Source organism: Balaenoptera physalus (genome assembly GCF_965194825.1).
Source record: "Balaenoptera physalus genome assembly, chromosome: 17".
NCBI classification, from domain to species: domain Eukaryota; kingdom Metazoa; phylum Chordata; class Mammalia; order Artiodactyla; family Balaenopteridae; genus Balaenoptera; species Balaenoptera physalus.
The window spans coordinates 45,717,099-45,739,173 of NC_138895.1; the positions used below are offsets into that span (position 1 = coordinate 45,717,099).

General features: G+C 41.4%; 1 long non-coding RNA gene across 1 annotated transcript in view; it reads right to left on the reverse strand.

The window, feature by feature from the left end:
- LOC309646462 overlaps positions 1 to 22,075 on the reverse strand; it is a 254,787-nt gene that overhangs the window by 221,916 nt on the left and 10,796 nt on the right. The gene's annotated exons all lie outside the window — the stretch shown is intronic.

Sequence of the window (22,075 nt, forward strand, 5' to 3'; positions counted from 1 at the left end):
ACATTAAAATAGTCTATCAAGTTCTGAACAGGATAAATTTTATAGACAAAACATTGACCTATCACAATGAAATTTCAGAACAGGGAAGAAGAGTTTGAAAATTAAAGAGAACCATTATATGAGGACTCGAAAGAAACCAAACTCATAGAAACAGAGATCAGATTGGTGGTTCCCAGAGGCCAGTCGTAGAGGATGGGGGAACTGGATGAAGGTGGTCAAAAGGTACAAACTTCCCATTATAAGTTTTAGGGGTGTAATGTCAGCATGACTACAGTTAATGATACACACTGTATATTTGAACGTTGCTAAGGGAGTAGATCTTAAAAGTTCTCATCACAAGAAAAAAATCTGTAACTATATGAGGTGAGGAATGTTAACTAAACTTATTGTGGTCATCATTTTGCAATATATACATATATCAAATCATTATGTTGTACAGTTTAAACTTATACAATGTCAAGTATATCTCAATAAAACTGGGTGAACAAAGAAAAGAAGGAAAGACTCAAATCAATGATCTAAACTTCTATCTTATGAAAGTACAAAAGGAAAACTGAATTAAGCCCAAAGTAAGCAAAATAAAGATAAGAACAGAAATCAATGATATAGAACACAGAAAAACAATAGAGATATATCAATGAAACCAAAAGCTGGTTCTCTAAAAAGATTAATAACTGACAAAACCTCTAGACATATTGATCGGGAAAAGGGGGACAGCACTAGAGATCATACAGACATTCAAAGGATAATCTTAAAATATTAACTTGACAAATTAGATGAAATGGACAAATTTCTTGAAAAACACTGATTACCAAAACTGATACAGGAAGAAATAGAAAGTCTGAATGGTCCTCTCTTTGTTTAAATGATCAAATTTCTCAATTAAAAGCCTTCTCAAAAAGAAAAGTCCATGCCCAGATAGCTTCACTGGCAAATTCTACCACACATTTGGAAGAAGTAATACCAATTATATATGAACTCTTTCAAAAAATAGAAAAGGAGAGACTATTTCCCAATTCATTTTATGAGGCCAGCATTACCCTGATAGCAAAAATTAAGATATTACAAGAAAACCATATTCAAATATCCCTCATGAACATAAACACAAAACTTCTTAACAGAAATGAGAGTAGGCATGTGACTTAGACTCTGACAACAGGATGCTGCCCTCCAGGACTTTAATTCTGACAAGAGTGACATAATAATGCTAGGATAATTAGAGGCTATTCATCCAACTGCAGAGAAATTACAGAGGCAGCAACTGCCCAACCACAATGCTGATGATGACTCTCCAACCATTACCCCTAGAGGAAGACACTGGCTGTTCTCTGTTGCCAAGTTTCCCTTGGTTCTGCCCATTGTTTAATTTGACATTCTAGCTTTTGATCAATTCTGCAAGTTAACCAAAGGTCTTTCAATAAATACACTTCTGCTAAATTTAGCAACCAAGAACCTGAACAATAAATCCATCCCTGCTACAGTTCTCAAAACCAAGAACCTGGAGCTCTGCAGAAATTGGTGTCTGGGAGTAATGTGCACAGACCCTCAAGAACATGGAAGGAATTCAGGTCTGGACATCTGGCCTCACTGGGATGAAGCCTGTGAAAATTCCTTTAGTATTCAGGGATAGTAATCTAGCATAAGAGCTAATTAAATGATCTCCTATGGTCATCAGAAATGAAGAACTCATTGAATGTAAGGCATGGAGGAAACTGTTCAAAAATGTTTCCAGGGCTCCCTCTCTCCATCTCTCAGCCCTCAGCTTCAAGATTATGATCCATTCATATATATTTACAGAGAGCCATAATCAGCTCGAGTTTTACAAGGGTTTGAAACTCCAAATGACTGAAAAAAGGAGTCTCCCTCTCTCTCTCTCTCTCTCTCTCTCTCTCTCTCTCTCTCTCTCTGCGCACCACCCCCCATACTAGCATTTATACAAATCCCTGTCAAAAAGACTCTAGTCACGCTTGGGACATATGGTCATCTACAGATCATCACAGTGTCCATAGACACATGCTATTCTGATGGGTCATACTGTATCTCGTGCCCATACCCATGGCAGAGAAGACAGGGTCTTTAGATTGGCAGCCCTACTAATTCATATGGGGTGGGGTTAAAATTGTTCCCGAAATGAAGGGATGTGGGACAGACAAAAAAGTTAGTTGACTATCACAGAGAGAAAGGGCAGAGATGAAGAAGAGATAGGAGCTGATCTACTGAGCAGAGTTCCCTCTGAGAAGGTTGAAGGAGGGCACTAAATAATACAGGAGGAGGAGCTAACTTTAGATGAGGGGAGGGATGCATGCTCTTTTGTAATCTATATATGTCCTAAGCCCCCTCAAACTCTTAACTAATTAAAGTTAATAATATCTATAACATAACTAAGAGTACAAGGGCCTTGTGTCCTTCAAAATAAACCATTTTAAGCATCTAGCATCTTGGCAACTTGCACACTTGTTGATCAGCAGTTAATGTGACAACTATGAATATTACTAACAAAATTTGTCATCACTGAACGTGAACCCATGTGATGCTCCTGTGGCACCCTCGTTTATTTATCTTGAGTAACCCTATGTGCCAGGATACAATCAAATAGGCTTTATAGATTAGAGGCCGCATGCACAGTGGTTAAGGATGCAGATTTGGAAACAAGCAGACCTGAGTTTCTGCTCAGGTCTGCTTGTGTTTCCACACAGGTGGCAATTGGCACCACTTGCCACCTATGTGACCCTAGGAAAGTTACTTAGTGTTTAATTTATATAAAATGGTCCACAGAGAGCCTAGAAGAGGGTAAGTTCTCAATGATAAGTGTTATCTGTTGTTAGTACCGTGGTCCTACAACTTTGGAGCCAGTTCATTTAATACATCCCTCAACTTCCCATCATTCTGATTCTTATCTAATTCCAGTTGGAATTAGTGAGGTTTCACTGTCCATTATACAGTATAATGTATAAATATTGAAAACAGCTTCATGTAAGTAACCAATCACTATGCCTTCTGTTTTTTTTTAAGGAAAAAATCCTCTAGATTTCCCCGCCTCAGAAAATCCTTCCCAGCCAGCCCCTTTAAGAACCGTAGTTGAGAATCCCTCACAACCCTCAGGATTCCTCACTATACTGAAAGAATTCAACCATATGTCTGTTGTCCAGTCGAAAACTTGGTAGTTCCCACTTCTGAGAGCATGTTTTCTAAACATCTCTGGTAAATGGAGATTTTGACTTTATGCCCGGGACACCCTGAGAGCTGCTCCTACAGAAAAAAACTAATAGGGTAATAAATCCCAAGTCCTTTTTTTCCCACTCCGAACAAGAGTTGTTTTAGTTAAAACGGCCTTCGCTTTCCTCTGGACGCTGCCCTCGCCCTCGTCAGACCATTGTGTTTAATACAGGACTTTTGACTCAGCCATCATTACTCACACTTTACTGATTTTACTTTAAACACTGTTGGCTAAAACGACAATTTATCACGACTGTTTTGCCTAGCAGTGGGGGGATAATTTATTTCCCCGTTGAAGGGTTCGATATTTATTAGCGCGGCGGCGGGCTGCTCAGCAGAGATGAACGCTCCAGGGGATGCGCTGCGGGTCCAGCCCCAGGCTTGCTCCATCGTCTCTGCTCCAGCCCACCCGCTCCTCCCGGACAGGACCCGCCGGCGCCCCAGGGCACAGAGGACCGTAACTCTTGGGAAGAGGAAGTAGGGTGTTCCCCTCCACCCAGGAAGCTGGACCCGCAGCTGTGCAGGAGGGGCGAGGAAAACCCTCCAAACCTCAGAGCGCCCAAGAGCCTGGAGACTGAGGACTGAGCCCAGAAACGCAGGCATCTGCGGAGGAGGACTCGCTGGAGGGTGGCCACCGGGCCCCTCCAGCCGAAGAGATGGCAAAGAGATCGTCAGGTAAGGCGGGGCCTGCCTGAGAAGTGGAGAGCCCCAGGCCTCTAAGGCCGGTAGGGAACAAACCCTACGCCACGCAGGCAGGCAGGATCTCGGCAGGGCAATCACAGGGCTTGGCAAGGGCAGGATTCTAGTAATAGTTTATTGTAGCAGCAAATGAGTAACTGAAATAAAAGGGAAGCAACTTGGGTTTACCGGGTGCCTACTGTGCGCCTTGCACTGTGCTAAGCTTACGTGCATCATTTCATCTTGGCAGTAATCCCAAGGATGGTGATAATAATGACGACAATGCCTAAGGATGAGTGTTTGTGTCCAATGGGCTCTGGAAGTTTATATAAATTGCCTACTTTTCCACAGCTAGTATGTGGGAGAGCCAGGGCACACGCCCAGATCTGTCTGACCAAAAGACCATGCCATGCCCTGCTGATGCCCCATACCGCTTCCCTGCTGAATGGAAGGCTCTGGAAAGCTCGCCCCGAGGGCCTCAGTGCGGGGCCTGGAGTTCCCACCACCAGAGCCACCCCTTGACTTAGGGCGTTATCTCTAACGGAAGTGTGTTATCTGGGAGACGTGGCTATAAAATCCATTAGCACTTAGGCCACATTAGTCAGAACTTACTGGACACTTTTTTCTTCTCCAGAATATCGGGAATGAGACATGGCACAGTTAAACCCTGATGTTTCAAGTTGAGTGCACTGCTGGGGGTGAGAGTGTGGTGACTGTCTTATTGAATGCTGTTGGGAGTGCAGGGGGGGCCTGCCCCCATACATACGTGAACACACACCTGGAGGAGGAAAAAATGGAAGAAAAATGTCAGTGGACTAAAAATAGGACACCAGACCATAATGTTTCATGCCCCTATCACGGCAGAAGCACTGAGCTTCAAGGGCTGGGAGATTCATAGTCTTAGAAGTTTCCCAGCATTCATGCTGTGCTAGGCACTGTATTGGAACAAAGGTCACAAAACTAGATTAGATACAAGCCCCCATCCCAAGAGCTTGTTATCTATTTCCCCTGAGACTTTGAGGAAATTCCTAGGATGTCAGGAAAAAAAAAAAAAAATCATAAAATAGACTTGGGAAAAAAAGGTGGGGAGCACTTTAGGAAAGGAGGCAGGAGGCATGAAGATAAAGTCCCGCTCCTCCTGGCCCTCTGTGGAGACCCCCGTGAGAGTAGCACCTGCCCAGGTAAAGGTAAAGCCTACCCACCCAGAGCAGCCTTGTCGTTAAGAGGGAGGCTTTCAGACTCAGTCTGTCCTCAGGCCCACTGGCTGCTATAACCTTCCTCATTCCCTAAGAGCCCCTCTGGAGGGGATGAAGGGTGGGTGGGGGAGAGGGAATTTCACTCCCCTTCACAGGCTGTGTGGGACCTGACACCGGCACTAATACCTGGATGGAACCACCCCTCTCGGTTTTTCAACCCCACTTTCTCTGTTGCTATTCCTGCTACGAAGCCCTTCCTGTCTGCCCCTCACCCAACCAAAGCACACTGCAGCCTGGATTACATAACATCATCTTCAAGAAATGAGGTAGGGAAACATGCCTCCACTTGAGATGAAACTCCTCAGAAAACAAATTCCCTGAGGGAGAAACTCAGCTGTGAGGACTTCAGAGGAGGCTTATTTAGGACTCCCAGGAGAGCAGAGACTGACATAAGTCTGAAGGCCAAGCCACGGATAGTGTCCAAGTGCCGCCATGATTGCATCACCGTGGAGAGATGTTGCGATCTGGCTTCACCCAGCTTGACCAGCAGTTCATCAGGGCCCTGGCTCCCAGGCCACCCCCTCCAGCAAATCACAAAAGGGCCCAGCTCATTGTTTTGTTGAGTCCACCATGAAACAAAATTCTTTCCAGACGCTTGATTAACCTTCTTAAAACTCATAAAAGTCAAAGTATTTCAGCCTGTTTGAACGTCTCCATGTTCTTATAGGTATTTGCGGTTGAGGGCATTTTTGCTGTCAGTTTTCAATTAGTAAAGAGACATGGCAAAAAGAAAAGGAGGACCAGTTAGAATTCAAAAGCATTACTTCTTCGAACCCTGTGAAAGACTGTGACACATGAGTGCCTGGACGCAAGGAAGGGGGTGAGGTAAGGAGAAGATCTCCATCCTTTTCATGTTCCAAGATCATGTCAACTGCTGGCTTGTGGGATGCATGTCATACAATTATGTGACATAATACGAGCCATTTTATTCTTGTCACAAACTGATAATCTTGCTGATGCATGGCTGTATTTATTAGGACCATTTCTCTTTCATGGCTTGTGTGTGGTCATGGACTGTATGTTATCCATAAATGATGGAAAGTTGACCCCAGTGTGCCCTGGGTTCATTGAACAGTTCAGTAGGGTCCAACAGAGCCATGGCATTTTTGCCAGAGCTCTCTCCCCAAACCCCCTCCTCCCTGAACTGTAAAACCCATGTGCATTTTAGCAAAAATCTCATCCATCTGTTTCTGATTCATTTACACTTAACTCATCAAATCTCCTCTCAGGGCTGTCATGTCCCACAGGTTCTGCACTGGTGTGCCATGTCGAACACTTCTTCCCGGACTATCAAGAAGTCTGGTTTAGCCAAGTGATGACATGCTCCACTCCCCGGGCTTGAAGGAATGCAGTGAGCAGGGGCACGGGTAAGAAGAAAGACGTTGCAATTTCCAAACCCTCAGGAGCTTCAGTCCACTGTGGGCTTGGCAAAGTGTCTCCTCTCATTCACAGTGCTGGCTTGATTGAGCTGTTATTATGATGTGCAAATGAAAATGTGTGTGTGTCTGTGTGTGTGTGTGGACATTGGCTGTGATTAAACATGTCTTGTGGCATTAATTCAGACTATGGGTGGGCTTCTTTTCTCTGTAATCAGACCAACTGGCTGACTTCGAGAGTGAGGAACTGGAATGAATTCCTCTTATGACTTCCACTGTGCTGCGTTTTATCCACCTGTCAACCAGGAGCAGAAAGATGAGAAAGCAAGAGCTCTCAGAAACAGGAGGAAGAACTCCAGTTCTGGGAGTTCTCCCAGCATTCTCCTGTCCAGGCAGATTTATTCCCAGACGAGGCAAGGGCACACAGATGACCACAGAGTGGATCCACTCTCAGCACGGTAACGGGAGACATCACCAGCACTGCAGCTGTGCTGGATACAGCATCATGCCAGTGACCCCAGAACCTCCCCAGATGGAAGCCATGAAAAAGACAGGGCCACCGAAGGCTGCCCCACAGCCTGGGTAAGAGTTGCCATGTCAAATGGTAAATGCTCTCCCCTACCTGTTCCTCAGGAGGCAGACAGGCCATTGACATCTAAACTCTATCAAACACAAAACTTGCTTTAAAAACAAAGCCTATTGAAATCTTACTTATTCGACATTCTGCAACTTAACAGTATGCAGGGCAATGGCTTCAGTTGCTTCTATCAATACTGTTTTCTGTTTAGGAAATTTTCTTTTCCTATAAACATAGATTATCTTATTTCTTCATAGTTTTTTAGTAAGTCATGTACCATGTAGAAATTTGAACACAAAGTTACATTTGTGGAGCGATGTGGAATATTTGGACTTACATGTTAGAGTTCCTCAGGAAAAGACTGCTAGAAATCAAGTGTAACACTATCTGCTAACTTAATACACAGATGCTGGGGTTAAATAAGGAAAACAACTTCATTCTGGAAACAGTTCTCAAATGTGATGTAGTATAATGCTCGTGTATCACAATCAGTTGTGAGATGCATTACAAGTGATCTGTTGCTAAAAATAGTTAAAGTACTGGCGTTTGTGAATGATTCATTTTTAAATAAAACTTAGAAGTAGACTTGAGGTTATCCCTAAGATCATGTCACTTTAAATCACCACATTCCCAGATAAATTTTATTGAGTTGGAGAGAAAGTGTTCGTGTTACCTCGAGGACCCCTGGAATCGAGAGACACAAGGGGTACACTCCTGGGAATGTGTCCTGCGTGTAAACATCATCCATCACGCATGCTGTGGCAGCAAACAGTTGGATATCACTCTGTTCACAGTCTCAGTACACGTCATGGTCAGAATTGTATGGCTCTTTGTTACTTGTTAACGTATAGGTATTCCATTCCACTGTTCTTTTTTAGCCCTGAACATTATGTAAAGCACACTTACACACAGAAAGGGATATTCAAGAGTGTTAGTGGCCAAAGCAGTGTTCCTACACAGCATGATCTTATAGTAAAGCAGACTTAATGAACAGCACTGCCATTAATTTCATTTTCCGCTCTGTATTTCTCTCTCCCTCCCTGACTCTGTGTGTGTGTGTGTGCACGCTTGGTTGATTGGTTGCTTAGTGTAGAAAAAGAGTTTCTGGTTCTGTGAACCAAAGGCGCAACTGTGTCTAAGATCCGCCCTAGATGGAGTGCTAATGATGTCAGTGTCATGGCTCTATGTTCAGTCTGGGTACTGAGATTATTCCACTTTATAATATGCCACAGCCATAGCCTGCGGGCCCTTAAGTCCCACCCCTATCCCACCCTTTAGCCTGTATCTCCCAAATACATGCTACGTTCACAATCTAGACCAAAAGATCAAACCTGACAATTGGTATGGATCACTGGGAACTCAATGCTACTCAAACTCTTACTTATAATCAAAAACACCTACTACCAACGAGATAAAGGAAAGCTCTCTTCAGTGGCATGTTAATAATTCCCAGGCTCTAGAGAGCTATGTAAATCCACACTGTAGACCCAGAGTATATTATGCACCCAGACGAGGAAAGGGATCATACAAGTTTTCCAGGCCAATAGGCAGGCCATCTCATCTGTTTCTTCTTCCCACACGCACTCACCTCTGTTCTTTACTGCTGTCTGACTTTGATACAGAGGCTGTACTTTTAGATTTGAGCAAACCCTTGGGCAATATCCACTAGACAGTAGGAACTCTGCAATCTACCATTCCTCTTTTCACCTACAACCATTAGTAAAGAAAAATACAGCGTAAGGTTGACTAAGAGTCCCAAATGTTTCAATCAGCTATTTAAGATGAATTTTCCTTTGTCTTTCATGCCCCCCATTCTTCCTTCTCATACTCATCTATCACCTTAACCATCAACTACCACTTCCTTCTCTCTCTCCCATGTTATTACCAGTTTTATGGTTTATCAGTCCAGAGGCTTTCAGGTGCTAGTAGCAGAAATCCAACTGGCTAAAACATCAAAGAATTACGTTGACTGAAAACCCAGAGGTAGAGAGGTTCTGCTCATGATACATTCAGGGCTCCATTTTCTGTGAGCCTCTGCCCTCTTCCATCTGTTAGCTTTATGCTGAATCTCACCTCCCCTCCAGCCATAAGATGTCAGCCAGCAGCAAGAGGTATGGAACATCCTGCCTTATTTATATCCCTTGAAAGAAGAAGCTGACTTTTGTCTCGCTCTCTTAAGGACAAGGGAAAACCTTCCTTGAAGTCTCCAGCAACCCTCTCCTATACGAGAATTAGGTCATATGCCAATTCACAAAGCATTCATTGACAAGTAGATTAGCTTCCTTTGATTGGCCAGGATTAATCGGGTCTCACTTCTGAAGCTGGAAATGGGATAACTTCCCCCTAAATCATATGAACAAAACTGAGATATCATTGTGAATAAAGCAGAGAGTGGATGCTGGGTATAGGCAATCAGCACATTCCACTAGAGATATTCGGTATTTTCCATACTAAGTTCTGCATCCATTCCCTTCATCTGTTTAGATGATACATTGATGTAACTAATAAATGAGAATTAATTAATTGTGAAGCTCTACTCTCTTTTCTTTTGGGATTCAAGGAGAATCCAGAGAGCTCTGTTTGACCAGTGGACACCACATCTGAAAGGTATTGTGGTCCTTTGGATTCAGTCCCCTCCCATTGGGCAGCAGTTACATAATGAAGTAACAACCAAGCCTGAAGCTTGCCCGAACTTAAGCTCCCTTCCTAGAGAAGTGGCCAACTCTACATTCCCATGTCGCAAGGCACTCAGGCCTCTGCATGCAAACTCCTCACTCCTAGTATTTCAAAGTGCTGGCCATTCCTCAGATGGGGTAGGCAACTGGGCAGGGCACAGGCACATGGTTCACATTTTCCTGCTCATGATAATCTTTCCATTGATTCAAGTAGCAGCTGCTTTTTGGAGGGCCATGTTTGCTTACGATGACACAGACTGTTTCCAAACTCTGAAGTGGTCATCTTCAGATTGGCCAGAGTGATATAATCTCTTTGGAATCAGACTTCTGTTGCCCTGACTGCCCTTATGATGCTAAAATAGGACCTAGGGTTGAAGAACCATTCATTAACATGTAGACATAGCAGTTTCTTCCAAGCAAAAGAAGAAAGGAACCAAAATTGTTATCACTGATCCTTTGGCATTGGCTGGTCCAGGGTTGTCCTTATTCAGCTAACTCATTCCTATGTTCATATCCTGTAAGGTTCCAAAACCTCTCCTCCCTCACATCAGCATGGGCCCCTCTACAGGTTCAAGTCTGTCCTCTGAAACCTTCCTGCCTTATTCACATCTCTACCTTGACTACCCTAATCTACCACCTCAGTCAACTCCAACCCTCCTTCCTTTACTCTGCCAAAAAAAAAAAAAGTATATCAGTGCTACTATTCTTGGATTCCTGACTTTCATGTGAGCAAGTCCTAGTTCCAGCTCTGCTACTTCAATCTGAAATTATGTCCAGAGTACACTGGTTTGTACAATTGAAAATACCACACAGAGCGAATATAAATGTGGCCTCCATCAGTTACTAACTATGTGAACTTAAGCACATTTTTTACCTCTCATCACCTAGTCATTCTGTATTTATCAAGGGTCACCTATGTGACAAGCACTGTGCTAAGCTCTAAGACAGTTCCTGCATCTATAAAAAGGAGCATAAATAATAAAACATATCTCATAGGGTTGTTGTAAGGGTTAAATGAGATAATACATACCAGATGCATAGGAAACTTTCATCAATGGTGGCCAGTTTAGCTATGATCATTAATGAGAAAGCACCTGGTCCATCTGCAACTCCCTACAATACTATCCTTAGAAGGAATTCAGGAATTCCTCAGTCTCTTCTGCATTCATTCCCATTTGTCCCCCTTCCCGGATATCCTCCACCTATAGATTGGGCAGCTACTTAAAATGGGTCTGCTGGTGATGTCAACCCAACTGTGCCCCTACACATGGTGCTTGCTGCAGGCTAGGGTGGCTGGGCCTGCTCCTGATAGGAGACAGTCACAAGACACAAGGCTCAGCCAGTCCCAGGCTCAAATCTCCAATGCCGTGTCCCTGGTCTGCCCTGGAGTGTGAGTGGTGCACCTGTGTAAGGGGCACACATGTCTTTAGCCGTAAGTGCCGCAGGGCTGTTATAAACCATGAGGTCTGGTAACACCAGCAACAGCTTATCTGGTTTCAAATGGACCACTTTATTCCAGATTTCCAGATGCCCTTTTCTCTTTCTCTCTCTCGGCCCCATTTTATCCCTATCTGCATTCTAAAGTACGCCAGATTGCTTACTGCAACCTAACAATTTGAAATTAAGTTGAGTAAAACTTCAGAAGGGGAGAACCAGCTGAAAGTTTCTATTTAAGGAGAAACAGGAATGGAAACTTACCACATGCCTCCCTGTGCCATGCGGTTCTCACAGACCATTCATGGCATATGGAGAGACCAAAGGAAGGGGGCTCAATGCAGCCCAACTTACGGGAAAGAAATGGAAGAAAGGGTCTGGCTTAACATCATCACAAATTTACAACTTATTTGAAGTTCCTTGAAGGAAAGGTGTACATTTGTCAGTATAGAAGATCTATTCTGTTAACAAAAAAATAAACCATTAAAAGGGTCTGCTTACTAGAAACCACATATGGTCTCTTGACTGCAAGGAAAAATCCCTTCTCCTGAGACAAAATCTGGGCAACACCAGCCCTGATTGAAGTGTTACTACTAAGAGAGAGAACTTGGGTAGGTGACTCTTCCTTGACTTATCTTTTCCTTTGTGAAACAGAAATAAAAATCAGCACCACCTCTAGTCCATCACAGTGTTTGAGAGACTTCTTTTGTGCTTCTTGAGAAAATTCTTAAGATGTCTGGTTAAATCAGCATAACCCTTGGAAGGAATTTCATGGAGAATTCACCCAACTGGGAAGTTATTCTTCCTGTTAAATGATTGCTACTCACTGGCAGAGGGCCAATGGATGGCGACAAGAAATCAGGAGCTTGAGCACCTCTGCCTGGAGTGGTGGTGACATGAGGCAATCAGTGTCAGCAGCAGAGTTGGGAAGAACATCGTAAGATGTTGGGGGAAAAGGAGCAGGGATGGGGATTTGTGTTGAAGGGATAGGAGAATGTGATTTGCTGAATTCCACTGGGCTTCTCTGATCCTTAAGATACACAGGGAAAATTAAGCCACCCGGTCAGTAATACACTGTTACAACAGCCCTAGGAAAAAACTAACACAGATTTTGGTACCCGAAGTAGAGTGGCTTCAAAGAACAGAATTTGATTGTCTCACCTTTCTGGAGACTAAACATCTGAAATCAAGGTGTCATCAGAGTGCTCTGCTGCCTCTGAAACCTGTAAGGGATACATTTTCCTTGCCTCTTCTTAGTTTTTCATGCTGGGCATCAATCCTTCACATTTCTTGTAGCTGCATCACTCCAAGCTCTGCCTCTGCTCTCACATTGCAATCACCCTGTGTGCCTGTGTCCAAATTTCCCTCTTCTTATGAGGACACCAGTCATCTTGGATGAGAGCCCTTTCTAATGACCTCATCTTAACTTGATTACATCTTCAAAGACTCTAATTCTAAATAAGATCACATTCACAGGTGCTGGGAGTTAGGACTTGAATTTTTTTCTTTTTTTTTCTTTTTTTTTTTGGTGGGAGGGACCCAATTCAATTCTCAATCAACCTCCCAGTAGACTATGTCATACGTCTTCTGGTTGGCTACAGTTAGTAAGTGGTCATTGAGAGTGAACTTTGAAAGACTAACTTGAGAGTGAAAATGACACAAGCAGGCAATGAAAATGGATGCTGGAAGTAGAAGACCTCCAGCTCATAGGCAATATCCCCTCTTTATTTACTCAACAGCTTTCCAAGCTCTCAAGAGACCCTGGGGAGCTCCAAGAGAAGTCAGGGACCTTTAGCTCTCTGTGAAACAGATGTAAAGTTGTGCAAAAGTGGTACAATGTATCAAGTGCTTTCATGGGACCCTGAATGCTTGATTCCCAGCAGGCAGTCTGATCTCTTGAACCCAAAACATTGAATTTCCCAAGACACTGGAGAGACATAATCACAACTTTCAGATGTACAAATCATTCTGGCAACCGAGTTTCCAAGAAGCAAAGGGTTCAGGATGCTTTTTTGCTGAAGCAAATCTGAGTGATGACACAGAGGAGCATCAGGACGTTGTGTGTCTGTCATGGTCGAGGGGTACGTCTGTACCTCTTCTGGTCCAAGTTTCAGGTGCAATGGCAACTCTGAGCTTGATTATTGCCTCTCCTCGAGCAGGGGCGGGCTTTATAGAGGCACTTTCAGCATCTGGCAACATGGATTTCATGACCACAAAGAAAAAGTGAAATAATGCACATACCAAAACATAAACACATTGTAAAGTACATTCAGCCTCAGACTCCAAACCCAGTGACCCTGCATGAGTTAGCAAAGGGGAAGCCAGACTTCTGTCCCAGGGGGGGAGAAACAAGGCCTCCAAACTGACAGCTGCTATCATTCCAAAACAAGTCATTGTTTATAAATGAATATTCTTTGTGATAAATTATTAAATTACATGAAAACTCTATGATTGCCTGTTGCTGCCAGATTTGGTTTTGGTCTCAAAAGCCAGCATAGAATGTATGACAGAGAGCAAAATTAAAAACTGCTGGTCTTTTCTCACAAAATTCTTCTCCAAACTCTCAATTTCCCACGAACCTGTAATGCTAGTTCTGGCTTTGGATGCTCAGAAGTTCTTCTGGGACATTTATAATATATATGGTTTTAGATTAGAGACATTTTGATCTATTCTGAGAAAACTGCAGGTATGAATCACAGCTCGTGATTTACTTTTGATAATTATCTCAAAATCTAAAAGGAAAGAGGGACATAATTTATTTCATGAGTATCCCTTAGGTGCCAGGCTGTGTGCTTCTTGCTTTATATAGTTATCTCATTTAATCCTCACAAAGCCCTGAGTGGTCATCATTATACCCATTTTACAGATGAGAAAACTGATGCATGCTGAAGTTAAGTGATTTGCCTAAGTTGACACAGCGGTAAAATGAGAAGATCAGGTCCAGCATGAGGCATTTGATTCCAAAACTCATACTCTTTCCTTGATAGCCCACAGATTCCCACCACAGCTTCATAAAGGACTACATTTAGTACTAGTACTCAAAAATGACAGTTTTCCAAGCTCTCACATTAATTCCTTGTATATTATCTTTCAAGTAAGCCTGTTTTAGAAAAAATAACATTGAAAATGAAAAAATTACTATCTTCCTTGATTCATCTTTCCCTTCAGAACTGGATTTTCCTAATCTTCTTCCCTATCCTATGTTCCTGGGGAAATCCAGTTGATTCCTGTGGAATGAGCAGAAATAAGAAACAACAGCACTAGCTTCTTTTTTTTTTTTTTATTTGTAATAACAAAGATCATTTTATATCAGTACATTAGATTCTTCTTTTTTTTTTTTTCCACACACACACACTGTATTTTATTTTTACAAGAGATAAATAGACTGACACCAAGCATTGTACATGGATGACCACAACAAAAGCAACAATGATTGCAATTACCAAACATGAAACACACTCGTACTATGTCATAATATTGACATTCAGTCCAGTAATCCTCCACTGTAACAGCTCCTTTACTTTGCAGTGAAAATTGATTTGTATATTCTTTGCCTCTGAGTCCTTGTGGGATTTTTTTTTTTTTTTTAAATTCAGACAGAAAGTCACAAAAATTATACTCATCCTCATCAGTTCACTCAGTCCCATGTAATTCATTTTTTTTTCATCTTGATATTTTGTTAGCACTTTTATGAGTTCATAAGTTTTTCATTAGAGTTCTGAAAATGCTTATTCATTCAGTTCAGCAGTACAGTCAGTTACCTGAAACCTGTACTTGTCAGAGTCTTTTCCATGAATTTCTTGAAGATGAAACCCTCTTATAGGAACATATTTGCAAAATCATCAGAGTACACCCAGAACTGTCTGTAAATGACAAAAGACTTAAAAATGACCACGGTTAAAGATTTGATGAAAGTTCATAATAATGCAGTTGACAAGAAAATTAGTTATTTCTGAGATATACATTTTAAAGTAATAACTAGGATTATTACTTATAACATTACACCAGAACATATAAGATTTTTAGAAATTTCATGTAATGTCTGTAACATTTATATTAACATATTTCCATACATATTTCCATACAAATACAAATATAAGATTTTTAGAAATTTCATGTAATGTCTGAAACATTTATATTAACATATTTCCATACATATTTCCATACAAATACAAATATAAGATTTTTAGAAATTTCATGTAATGTCTGAAACATTTATATTAACATATTTCCATACAAATAACCCAATGAAAGTTTAGTATTAGTTGTTTTGTTTGTTTTTTTATACTGCAGGTTCTTATTAGGCATCATTTTTATACACATCAGTGTATACATGTCAATCCCAATCGCCCAATTCAGCACACCACCATCCCCACCTCACCGCAGTTTTCCCCCCTTGGTGTCCATATGTCCATTCTCTACATCCGTGTCTCAACTTCTGCCCTGCAAACTGGCTCATCTGTACCATTTTTCTAGGTTCCGCATACATGCATTAATATACGATATTTGTTTTTCTCTTTCTGACTTACTTCACTCTGCATGACAGTCTCTAGATCCATCCACGTCTCAACAAATGACTCAATTTCGTTCCTTTTTATGGCTGAGTAATATTCCATTGTATATATGTACCACATCTTCTTTATCCATTCCTCTGTTGATGGGCATTTAGGTTGCTTCCATGACCTGGCTATTGTAAATAAGCACTAGCTTCTGATCCCAATTTCACTTCTCATTCGCTGTGTGTTTCGCTAAATCTCAGCCCTCCCTTATACAAGGGGAATGATGCGACTTGCCCAGCCTATTTCATGGGTTGTCATAATGCTCAAATTATATAATGTCCAGGAAAGTATTTTGTAGCTCATAAACTCTGAACTGTGTAAGTAACTATTATGCCCTAGACTCTTTTCTGATAGTTCAACAAGAAGGAGGAAGAATTTTAGAACACTAGTCCAATGTTAGCTAGTGGCCTGCTGATAAGCAGGATGTCTGAAAACAACAACAACAACTGATTTTTAGCATTTGCTGATTTTCATGATGTAAATACTCCCAACAAGGACAATTTCAAGCTACCAACATGACATCGCTGAGCATAGAGGTCGGAAGAGATGCTCTCATAGCTAACACAAACCAACTCTAGCATACCACTAGTTCTGACTAAATTTCAAAATAGCAGCACCTTTAAAAACACCTATTGTGCTGGAGTCATCCTGTGAAATGCCCAAAATATATCCACACCCCCTTCATGTGTTTCTCTCATGGAAACAAGACTGTGCCCCTAGCCTGAGACAGAAAGACCAGACCCCCATAAGCACCACACAGAGCCCAAGCAAACAATCTTGCATTTGCTGTTTTGACACGTGTGAGGAGAGAGTATCTGCCTCACATAGAACTTATATATTGCCCAGGAAAAAAAGTGTGCTCCAGGAAAGTGTTATTGCTGCAAGCAGACATTGAGTCCCAAGAACAAGAACTCGTGTCACTCACTCTTTCCCTGTTCACAGTGTAACAGTCAGCCTTAGATTTTACACACATACAATGGCTTACACAAGATTATTTCTCTCTCATGTAAAAGAAGACTGGAAATACGTCAATCAGAGCTGACCTACAACAAGGACCCACGCTTCTTCAAGTTCCCCTCTCCACTGTCCTCATGGTCCAAAATGTCTGCTGGAGCTCCAGCCATAACATGTGAGTTCCAGTCAGCAGGATAGCAAAAGGAGGGGAAAAAGAGGTACACGCTCTCTTCTAGGAGCTTTAAAGAGAGCTCCTAGAAGTCCCACACAATATTTTGCTTATATGTTATTGGCTAGAAACTAATCATATGACTGTACCTAGCTATAAAAGAGGCTTGAAAATATATCCCTTTAACTTGGAGGCAATGTGCCTCGCTAAACATCAGGTTCTTTTACTAAGAAGGAAGGGAGAATAGATGTTGGAATAAGCAATGAGTAGTCTCTTGTTCATGTTTACTCATATCTGTACCCTAATTCATCAGAGGCTAGAGAAAGAAAAGGAAACGAATGCTTTTCTTTTCTTCTACCTATAGCTCAGAAGTCTTTTTTCCCCATTCATCTCCTGTGGGTAAGAGGAGAAGTTAGCAGCTTATGGGTTACTACGTGTCCTTTGAGAGCCAAATAAAAGGAACTATATCTGTTTCTGGGATGTATGTGCAAAACACATCATGATGTTCTGATCATTATTTGGAAGACAGAGACAATTATATATGGTCATTACTAATATTATGTTAGAAGTAGATGGAAGTTCTTGTCTCTCTAGATGCATTTGTCTAAATTCAGGGGTATCAGTTACCTACTTTGATGAAAGTGAGATATGCATCTGACTCTAGCTGATGCTGGGAAAAATGGAGGGGGGGTCTTTTTCCTTTCCCATACCATCCATCTAGACTCTGTGGCATGGAAGTTGGAGATCTGTTTATAATATGAGTTGCATTCAGAAAGTTTCATGTGGGCATGCTAATGTCTGCCTGCAGCCCTGTGCCTGCATCCTCTACCTCTTATTCCCAGTGGAGCTAGTAAGTAGCTGGTCAGGCATCAGGAAAGAAGTCTCATGCAGACAAACAAGGGTCTTCATCTCTATGTTTTCCAAAATGGCATGCAGTAAAGCCAGAGACACGTATTAACCTACAGAGAAGCTTTCCAGTGACAAATGCGGAAGCCACACAAACATGCAAGGCACGCATGAGAACACAGCCACCTGCTGAGGATGATTGTCAAACCACATCCAGAGATGAGATGCATCCTAGCAACCACAGGCCCACTCCCATCCCATTTTAGACCCAAAGGAACACAAGTGCTGTTGGACATTTCATTTAAATGCCCAATTTGCAATTTTACTTTAATCCTGTTTAGTGTATTCTTCCATGACCAGATACACCAACCCCTCCCACCTGAATTCATCCCTGTAAACCTAAAATCCTCGACCTTCCAGGTTTTAGCTGTCTTTTAACATACAGATAATCCAGTGGATGAACCCAGGCCTACAGTTAGTTTAGAAGTCAAGGAACGGCATGAGATGTAGTGGTCGATTCTGCAACAATCGAGTGTTTTCAGGGAAAGTTGGAAATTCGGGAATATAATACTTTTGGACAAGCCTGTCATAGAACCAAAATCCTATGCCCTCAGATCCTGTGTGCTGTGCATTTACCCTGAGAACATGGCTTACAGTGGACCCAGAGACTGAGGGAGGAAGCTACTCTTTTTTAAAACATATTGTTTTTTAGTTGCATCAGGATCACTTTCTACAGCCTTGCAGGGCTATGAATTCCCAGGCCAAGTCAACCTCTGGCAATACTTACCTCTTCTCAAGTCTAGCTTTGGCCACTTTAATCACTGTTGCTGGGGAAAGCCCGCCCGGATTGACCCTGTCTGAATGATCTTTCTGGGTGGAGTATTAGAATCCTTTTGATGTTTCTCCTTCAAGTCATTGAGACACATAGCCCCCCCTTTTTATCTTATTTTTTTAATTTTTTTTAAAGCTTTTTATTTATTTATTTGGCTGCACCACGCAGCATGTGGGATTGTAGTTCCCCGACCAGGGATCAAACCTGCACCCCCTGCAGTGGAAGCTTGGAGTCTTAACCACTGGACCACCAGGGAATTCCCCCCCATACTTTTTTATTGAATTATAGTTGATTTACAATATTGTGTTAGTTTCAGGTGTACAGCAAAGTGATTCAGTTATATATATATTTATATATTTATATTCTTTTGTCTATTCTTTTCCATTATCGTTTATTACAAGATATTGAATATAGTTCCCTGCACTATCTACGGTAAATCCTTGTTACTTATCTATTATAAATATGGTAGTGTGCATTTGTTAATCCCATACTCCCAATTAATCCCTCCCCCCTTTCCCCTTTGGTAACCATAAGTTTGTTTTCTATGTCTGTCAGTCTGTTTCTGTTTTGTAAATAAGTTCATTTGTACTATTTTTTTAGATTCCACATCTAAGTGATATCATATAATATTTGTCTTTCTCCGTCTGACTTACTTACTTCACTTAGTATGACAATCTCTAGGTCCATCCATGTTGCTGCAAATGGCATTATTTCATTCTTTTTTATGGTTGAGTAATATTCCATTGTATAGATGTACCACATCTTCTTTATCCATTCCTCTGTTGATGGACACTTAGGTTGCTTCCGTGTTTTGGCTATTGTACACAGTGCTAGATACATAGCCCCATGATGAGTTCAAGTTTAAGAAAACCTACCAGCTTTCCATGAGAGGGACAGTGGGCCCCAAAGGAGCAGACTGGATTCATACTAGAGGAGTAAGGAATGTGTGGCATGGAGTTTCCAGATGAAACCGCAGAGAATTTCACTTCTCCCTCAGGCACGGAAGTGAAGCAGAGAAATAGAGTCTAGCTTTCAGCTTTGACTGATCAATAGATAAGAAATTTATTACCCTAAAGCAGAGTTTTCCCTTGCATTATACACAGAGAGCAACTTTGGAAAAGTAAATGTATACAGCCCAAGTTAATTTTTTTAAAAACATCTTTATTGGAGTATTATTGCTTTACAATGATGTGTCAGTTTCTGCTTTATAACAAAGTGAATCAGCTATACATATACATATATCCCCATATCTCCTCCCTCTTGCATCTCCCTCCCACCCTCCCTATCCCACCCCTCCAGGTGGTCACAAAGCACCGAGCTGATCTCCCTGTGCTATGTGGCTGCTTCCCACTAGCTATCTATTTTACATTTGGTGGTGTATACGTGTCCATGCCACTCTCTCACTTCGTCCCAGCTTGCCCTTCCCCCTCCCTGTGTCCTCAAGTCCATTCTCTATGTCTGCGTCTTTATTCTTGTCCTGCCCCTTGGTTCTTCAGAAACTTTTTTTTTTTTAGATTCCATATATATGTGTTAGCATATGGTATTTGTTTTTCTCTTTCTGACTTACTTCACTCTGTATGACAGACTCTAGGTCCATCCACCTCACTACAAATACCTCAATTTCGTTTCTTTTTATGGCTGAGTAATATTCCATTGTATATATGTGCCATGCCTTCTTTATCCATTCATCTGTCGATGGACACTTAGGTTGATTCCATGTCCTGGCTATTGTAAATAGAGCTGCAATGAACATTTTGGTACATGAGTCTTTTTGAATTATGGTTTTCTCAGGGTATATGCCCAGTAGTGGGATTGCTGGGTCGTATGGTAGTTCTATTTTTAGTTTTTTAAGGAACCTCCATACTGTTCTCCATAGTGGCTGTATCAATTTACATTCCCACCAACAGTGCAAGAGGGTTTCCTTTTCTCCACACCCTCTCCAGCATTTACTGTTTGTAGATTTTTTAATGATGGCCATTCTGACTGGTGTGAGGTGACACCTCATTGAAGTTTTGATTTGCATTTCTCTAATGATTAGTGATGTTGAGCTCCTTTCATGTGTCTGTTGGCAATCTGTATACCTTCTTTGGAGAAATGTCTGTTTAGGTCTTCTGCCCATTTTTGGATTGGGTTGTTTTTTTTTTTTGATATTGAGCTGCATGAGCTGCTTGTAAATTTTGGAGATTAATCTTTGTCAGTTGTTTCATTGGCAAATATTTTCTCCCATTCTGAGGGTTGTCTTTTCATCTTGTTTATGGTTTTCTTTGCTGTGCAAAAGCTTTTAAGTTTCATTAGGTCCCATTGGTTTATTATTGTTTTTATTTCCATTTCTCTAGGAGGTGGGTCAAAAAGGATCTTGCTGTGATTTATGCCATAGAGTGTTCTGCCTATGTTTTCCTCTAAGAGTTTGATAGTGTCTGGCCTTACATTTAGGTCTTTAATCCATTTTGAGTTTATTTTTGTGTATGGTATTAGAGAGTGTTCTAATTTCATTCTTTTACATGTAGCTGTCCAGTTTTCCCAGCACCACTTATTGAAGAGGCTGTCTTTTCTCCACTGTATACTCTTGCCTCCTTTATCAAAGATAAGGTGACCATATGTGCGTGGGTTTATCTCTGGGCTTTCTATCCAGTTCCATTGATCTATATTTCTGGTTTTGTGCCAGTACCATACTGTCTTGATTACTGAAGCTTTGTAGTATAGTCTGAAGTCCAGGAGCCTGATTCCTCCGGCTCCATTTTTCTTTCTCAAGATTGCTTTGGCTATTTGGGGTCTTTTGTGTTTCCATACAAATTGTGAAATTTTTTGTTCTAGTTCTGTGAAAAATGCCAGTGGTAGTTTGATAGGGATTGCATTGAATCTATACATTGCTCTGGGAAGTAGAGTCATTTTCACAATGTTGATTCTTCCAATCCAAGAACATGGTATATCTCTCCATCTATTTGTATCATCTTTAATTTCTTTCATCAGTGTCTTATAGTTTTCTGCATACAGATCTTTTGTCTCCTTAGGTAGGTTTCTTCCTAGGTATTTTATTCTTTTTGTTGCAGTGGTAAATGGGAGTGTTTCCTTAATTTCCCTTTCTGATTTTTCATCATGAGTGTATAGGAATGCAGGGATTTCTGTGCATTAATTTTGTATCCTGCTACTTTACCAAATTCATTGATTAGCTCTAGTAGTTTTCTGGTAACAGCTTTAGGATTCTCTATGGATAGTATCATATCATCTGCAAACAGTGACAGCTTTATTACTTCTGTTCCAATTTGAATTCCTTTTATTTCTTTTCCTTCTCTGATTGCCATGGCTAAAACTTCCAAAAATATGTTGAATAGTAGTGGTGAGAGTGGGCAACCTTGTCTTGTTCCTGATCTTAGAGGAAATGGTTTCAGTTTTTCACCATTGAGCATGATGTTGGCTGTGGGTTTGTCATATATGGCCTTTATTATATTGCGGTAAGTTCCCTCTATGCCTACTTTCTGGACAGTTTTTATCATAAATGGCAG